Source organism: Nuphar pumila, chromosome 2 (assembly GCF_984573655.1).
Source record: "Nuphar pumila chromosome 2, dmNupPumi1.hap1.1, whole genome shotgun sequence".
NCBI classification, from domain to species: Eukaryota; Viridiplantae; Streptophyta; class Magnoliopsida; order Nymphaeales; family Nymphaeaceae; genus Nuphar; species Nuphar pumila.
Window position 1 is genome coordinate 125,463,115 of NC_143250.1, and position 7,831 is coordinate 125,470,945.

Sequence of the window (7,831 nt, forward strand, 5' to 3'; positions counted from 1 at the left end):
ATCAATGTCACAAGAGGTACGATAATCCAGCTTTGTGTGTGGTTCATGAGATATTGACTAAGTTTGATTTTTCATATAAAAAGTTATCTAATAATGTGTGTGAGACATGTTTGAAAGGGAAAATTTCATAATTTACCTTTTAAATGCTCTTCTCACACAAAAGACATAGTCTTTTAGATATTATTTATTCTAATGTGTGGGGGCTCTAATTCAATGATTGGTAATAGTGGTACTAGATATTATGTTTCTTTGATGGATGACTATTCCAAATTTGCTTGTTAAAAATCTTGTAGGAAGAAAAACAAAGTATCTTCATACTGATTGAGGAGGAGAATATCAAGCAAGTATTGGACAAAAAAATAAATATTTAGTTGAGCGTGCAGAGAGTTTCGTACCCCCATACCCATGAGCAAAACAAAAATATTGACATATTATCGATACATGGTGGTCCATGATGGGGAATACCAACCAAGTATTGGGTGTTTGCTTCTAATACTGCAGTTTTATCTTATTAATCTTATTTCTTCCAAAGTTGTCAATGGTGTTTCCCTTTTAAAGAAACTTTTGAATAGTGATTTTGATTATAATTTTTTAAAAGTGTTTAGATGTGCCTGCTATCCTAATGTTCGTACTTATAGAAAGCATAATTTTTTTTTTAAAGTATGTGTTTATGAGCTATGTTTCTCAATATCATGAGTATTATTGTCTCAGAAAAAATGTATACATCATGTCATGTTATATTTGATGAAAACCTCTTTACTTTTCAGAGTCCTAACAAGTAGTCTATGCTCAAAGCGTCCTAAGAAAAGAATCTTGTCATTATGTCCTATTCAAAGAGTCCTCTTATTATTTCATCTCTTTTGAAGCAGGTTTTGTTGTTTGAGTATTAAAATTGCCAAACTGTTTAGATTCCCTATCAATTTGAACTAGATCTGATCCATATCGTCGTCATATCTAGATATTGTATATCAAATCCACATCAGATTGCAGAGAAATATGTTTGGGCTTTGTTGAATTTGGGTCAAAATCTGGTAAAAAGATGTGACTGGATCTAAGTTGAAATTGGGTCTAATCTAACCCATTTTATCTTTTCCACAGAGAAATCAAAAGATTTTACATATTGACAATGAATCCAAAATCAGATTGGTTAATATGATGCCCAGATCCTTAATGTTTGAATATGAAAAAACAGATTGGTAATAGGATGGATCTATTATATTCAAAATCAGTTCCACTGCTCTATCAAGCAGCCAGTTTTGGTACTAGGGTAGTCGATAATATGTATAGTGAGAGAGAGAGGTCTTGCTAATGTGGGCTAGGCAAGTTTTCTTTAACAACTAAGACCTTTAATTTGGGAAAGGTGCATGGGTAGACCGGTCTTTGTAATAGACAATTAACAGAAGTTATGGAATTAACTAACTTGGTGTCATTTGCTTAACCCAAGCAAAAATTTTGGTTGGTAAGTTGAAAACTTATATACTTTGGGTGTGCACAAGAATTAGACAAAAAGTTTGATGGTTATTCGAAAATTTTCTTTTTTTTTATACTTCTCAATAAAAGGTCAAAACTCAAGAAGCATTTGCGTTTGACTTTATGAAGTGGACGAACATAACCTTCAATCATTGTGTTCTTGAATGACCAGAGCACCTTTAAATCTTCCCAAAAAGACGAACCAAAATTGCCTCAAAGGGTGATATGAACCGTGCAAATGTCTCAGACAAAGTTAATTTGGTCATTTAGTAGGAAAAAAAAGTTAGAAACGAATACAAAAAAAACTTGCTTCTTCTATGTCTAACTTAAAGCGTCAACTTTTTAACAATTTACAATATTATCCTCCTAAAATATCAGGGCATCCCAAGAGATGCACGATTGAGGGACATGAACGGAAATTAAGGAAAAGCAAAGCCCCTAAAATTTCCGAGGACTGTTTTTACCCCCATTCACTGGAAATATTTCTTCATATTTCGATTTTGCCCTCGTCGTAGCAGAGCTGGGAGTGCAGGAGATCGTAGTAGTTGGCAGCTTGGTCGTCGATTTCCCACCACCACCCATCGTAGCCCAAGTTTTCTTCTCTCTCAAACCCTAGGAGTAGCCCCTCCTGGAATTCCAACTGGTCGACTTCTTCTCTCTTTACAGGGGATTGGTGGTGGTAGGCTTCTGCTCCTTCTCTTCTACTGTCCAGGGGAGATGGGTCGATGGGGCTGGGTGGGATTCCCAGTTCGTCGTCAGAAGCTTCTAGGAGGTATCTCATGAGCTCCTCCTGTGGGGTGTCGTCGACGATGAAGAGCGGGGGAGGTGGGTCTTGTTGGTCAGGGTGGGTTGGCTCTGTCTCGGCTAGGCCTTGTTGACTGGGCTCGGATGGCGAGGGAGACGATGAGGAGGAGGAGGAGAGCTCTTGTTGGAGTGTGGTGATGAGGGAGGAGAGGTTGGGATCAGTGGGCTCCTCTTCTTCGGCTTCCAGGAGAGAGAGGATGTCGTGGAAGGAGCGTTCGTTGGGTCTCTCTTCTTCTCGTTCTCTATTTGGTCTCTTCACTTCGTGTGATTCTTCTTCTTCTCTAGGACGTTTTCTGTGTGTTTCGGACATCGCGTGAGCGTGCAACAAGAGAGAGAGAGAGAGAGTGTGGGTGATAAAACTTGGCGAGAGAAGTAGAGAACAAGGCGAAGGAAAGAAAAGATGGAGAGAGAGAGGAAAGGCTGCTTAGAATATATAGAGGAGACGTGAGAGGAAATGAACGGTCAAAACGAGAGAGAGAGAGAGATGTTCTGAACACAAAAAGGAAAAAAATAAATAAGTGAAGAGAGAGATCCCCAGACCTACTCGACCAGCACGCACGAAAGAAACAAAATGAAGAAATATTAAAAAAATGGAGTAGAGAATCCAAGGGTGCATCGGTTTCCTCGTCGCCTTCTCCTCCCCGTCTCCTGTTCATCAAACCTCATCCCCCTTTTGTGATTTTTTTCTTTTGCCTTTCTTTTGTCCTCTTCCCTCTTTGGTTCTTTGCTTTCACAACCCCCAAAGACAGAGGATGTTTTGTGTAGAGGGTCGTCACTTGAATTCAGTGAATATATCGTCTTCATCGTCAATCTTTGTGAATCCGACGGTGCACAGATCAGGAAAGACCGGTGGCATGTTGTTCCCACGGGTATCATGATAAATGCGACTATGCGAGGCAGTCTGGACCAAGGTTGTCAGTATCGGTATCTGCCCTGTATCGTTTGGCCAACGAATTCAGGTAAACCGGTGAATTGTTCTGAATCGGTCAAAAAATATTACGTGTCATCAGAACGTGACACATATTAAAGCCATTAAAATAATATTAAAATAATTTTAAGTATTTTTTATATTTAACAAAAAATAACAAATTCAAGGGTGAAGCCCTATCAATTTTCTGCCGATACCATACGCATGGACCGATACTGACAACATTGGTCTGGACTCTGGTTCCGTGATATGCCGAAACACGATACGTTCAACAGAAGAAACCATTCTTTTGGAGTTCACGAACTAAATCAGGAACTAGTTCATCATTTATTTCATGTCCTAACCGTAGCATAGGCAAAGGAGCTCTGGAGTTCATGAACTCGGCGGCCCCGTGGTTCATGTGATGTAACCTTCCAAACCCGCCCCAAAGCCGTATATACAGTTTGACAGAGACCAGGGGCCAAAGATGTCCTTCAATGCCAGCATTTTCCCTCGTAGAACAAGGCGACGCACATCGTGCCACTGGTACAAGTACGTTGTTTATTTTTTTACCATATTTACAAAAACATAAATTTAAAGCAGGAAAGTAACGCCACTTTTTTCTGGTGATGTATTAAAGTCTTTTCATTTTTCTTGCTTTTTTATTGACAAAATATCGGAATAAGATTTGATCAAAAGATAGAAAAGCAAATATCTACAAAAGAATTCTTTTAATCAGACAAATTATCACTATCATGTTCACTAGGTAAATAATTGGAATGAAGTAGGGTATGGAAAAGGCATTGCTAAAGCGTCCTTGCGTATCACAAGGTGAGGAATCTACAAAGAGTTTATTTGCATTTCGGACATGTTTACAATGACCTATGATTCTTATATTTCTCAACATCTTGTGATTGTGAATCAAATTAGTGAAAACTTGAGAAAAGTCTATGTGATTCTTCTTGCCTTGAATCATTGGAGTTGGTTACAACACTGACCTTGTGACTAGGGATGCAATCAGTTCGGATTTTGGATCAGAAAATAAATAGAGTAGTAGTATTGGATTGGATCTGGGACAGACAAAATTTATAAAAGCCCCATCCCGAATTAGAGCAGTTTGCAACCTTATTTGTGACCAACAATCACAACTACTTTCTCAGTTATAATTTGAGATGAGCATCAAGCCGGACCCGCCCGACCCAAGCCCATTTAGATCTCAGTTCATCGTATTTTAAGTATGGCCTGACCCAAAGATGACCCGCCTCATTTACTAATGGGCCGGGTTTTAGCCCGGTTCTTAATGGGCACTGGTTGAAGATCAGCCAATGACCCGGCCCATTGGTCCAATGGGCCAATTTTTTGTGGGTCAATTCAGCCTGACCCAAATTCATTTGTGCATTATTTTGGAATGTCAGCAACTCTAATTCTTAAATAAACCAATAGTTTCATAAATTCAGCCAATTATCTTTCTATTTCTCATCAAATTAATTCTACTAATTAGGTAAATAGTAATAATCAATAACTTCTCATATAACCAACTAATTATGTTTCTAGTTTTCATAAAATTAACCTAACTAATTAGGTATTGATAATAGTTACCAAATTACTATGCAGCAGGCTAATTTTTTTATTTTTTATATTACTAATAAATTAATTAGGTAGCTTAGGCCCATCGGGTCAGCTCAGTAGCCCGTGGGCTGACCCAAGCCTCATCACATGTATATAATTGACCAGGTTTCAGCTTGGTAGCTAATGGGTCGGCACATAAAACCTTGACCCAAATCCGGCCCATTTTGGTCGGGTTGGCTTGGCCCATTGGGCCACCCAGCCCGTTGCCCACCCCTAGTTGTAATTGTTTATCTCCATCTATGACCAAAGCAAACATGTCTTTCATGTCTCCAACTAATAAAAAATATTTCTAGCGTGAAGTTACAAAATTGTTTCAGTAGTATTATTTGAGAGTGGTAGTTAAATTAATTAGTAAATATATCATAATTAATTCTTCCAAAGAAATAAAAAACATAACAAAATTTATGTATCGGTAATTTTACATTTCATTGCCTATAATATGAAAAATCTTAAATAAACACGACTTTTATAAAAATAGCTCAAATTAGGTGCTTTTATTTGCAACTGACAACTTAATTATGGTTTTTAGTTAACAAGCATTAGATAACCAAAGAAAATGACTGCTTTACACCTTTTACCTTGGGAGTCCCATGAATACCCAATGGTCTAAATCCTAATCTAAGTAGGTTATTGGGTGCTTTTATCAATAACCTCTCTCTCTCTCTCTCTCTCTATATATATATATATATATATATATATATATATATATGTGTGTGTGTGTGTGTGTGTGTGTGTGTGTGTGTGTGAAAGTATTGAAAATTAGGAAGAACAATTTGGCAATTTAGTTTATAATTTTAATTTTATTAACATATTAACTGTTATTGTTTGAGAACTTGTCAGACATTGACAAAGTCGAACATTTATTTCAAAAAAAAAATTATGCTACAAGGGTTTGAATGTAAATTTGTCATAAGTTAAGCGACTACATATAGGTGAATTTATCTGAAAAATACTTTACCAATGATCATACATCTCACGACATAACCAGATCTCATTGATTCCGTCATAGCCAGATATATTGTCTAAAATAGTTAATAGTTCCAAAATAAATCTTCTAGATAAAGGGACACGGTTTCAAAGACATAGCTTTTTCTACAACCACATTTCATCATCGCAATGTCTTTACTATAACGTAATGACAAAAGGAAACAATGTTCACAATCAGTTCATGAACTATTTCACATTACAACTATGCATCTTTTCTACAAATCGATCACGTAAGCATTTGAACCGATTGATCTAAAAAATCTCGAGTTCAACATGGGCTCGTACCAATAATTCAGTGTGCCAATTTGTTAGTGGGCAACTAGAGATGCGAGAAGATATTGTTTGGTCAAGAAATATTCACCTTCTCCTTAATGAGCACTAGTTATGTTTGATAAAACGAGCCCAGTGAATTGAAGAGGGTGTTCAAGCTTGACTTGCTCTTGTGGCGAGTCAAGCCAAGCCCAAGCTCATGGCAAACCATGAGTTAAAACAAGCCAAGCTCAAGCTGGTTTGTTTACAAAAAACAATTGCATTTTTAAACTTAAAAATAATAGAATTTGATCAATTCTAACCTACTTAGTCAATTTTCAAACTGACTCATTTACAAAATAGATATAGCATTTGAACTTTAAACTTGTGCTGGAAAGCCAAACATTTCAACTACCTAAACCACCACGATATGAAATATATGTGATACTTTTATTAGTAGTTTACGAGCCAGCGACTTTAATTACAGCTCGAGCTGAGCCAAACACCACTTGTTTGTGTTCATCTTGCCGATGCTACTTCGTGAGTTTGAACAAGCTTTTGAACCATGAGTGGTGGTTAGTTTAATTTCCCAACCCTAGTAATTTTGTAGTTTTCTCTTTCTTTTTTCTTTTTTCTTTTTTCTTGCATCGATAAAAATGGCAATTATTATTTATTTATTTATTTTAAAGACAAGCAAAAGGGAAGTACCCATCCATGATCAAGTTCATAAACTACAAATCACCAAAAATACAACCAAAATTTCTGAAGTTCATTACCAATATCACTGCCATAAGTTACACCCAAGTTCATGAAACCCTTGTTGCGATAGAAATATTGGAGTTCATGAACTTGGTCATGTTCTCCAAAATGCCAAACACTATTTACCTAAAAGGTAACGTCAATTTCTATTGATAATGGTCACAGACACATGCTAACTCAAAAATCAAAATATAACTTTCGGAAAAAGAGAAAATACTAAAAAAGTCAAATTTGACTCTTTTTACCTTATTTTCAGAAAGAAAAAGATGGGGTCCACTCAACGAAGACATGGGGCGCATCTTTTGATACTAGATTTTGATACATAGTTTCTGAAAATTACATCTCGTAACTTCTGTTATAAGAATAATACCATCATACATATATTATGACAAAAGAAATGCTAAGAAAAGAAAAAAACACTAAAAAAAAAATCACCTAATTTCACTATGTATAGCTATAGCAATGGTCCAATCTCTCAAGCAATAGGTAAAATCAAAATATTGAAAGCAATATTTTTTCAGATAATAATTAAATAGAAAAACATAGAACAATCTGATATAAGGGTTGCCTCTTGCAAGAATTTATCAAAAGTATATGCAAGTATGAGAATGATTCTTTGAATGTCTTCTCAAATCTCATTCATGAAATTGATATAAAAAGTAAAAAAAAAACATACTTAGATTAAAGAAAAAGAAATAACTTCACATGGTAGCCTCAATGAAAGTGAAAGAAATCCGCTCATAGTTTTAATGAAAGTAAGCTAGATCCACACATATAAGAAAGGTTTAAGAGGGGTTGCAGATGCCCTTTTACTGTTATCCCATGTCTTACTTTTTTGAGAGGAATCAATTACTGTCACCACCATAAATGAAATCAAGTTTGGTTTTGGTTTAACTTATATAAGAAACTGGTTTCTATATTTTAGGTACTAGTTTTATATGCATTTATAGATCAAACCAAGTTTAGTACGGGTTTCACTTATATAAGAAACTGGTTTCCTATATTTTTAGGGACAAGTTTTATATG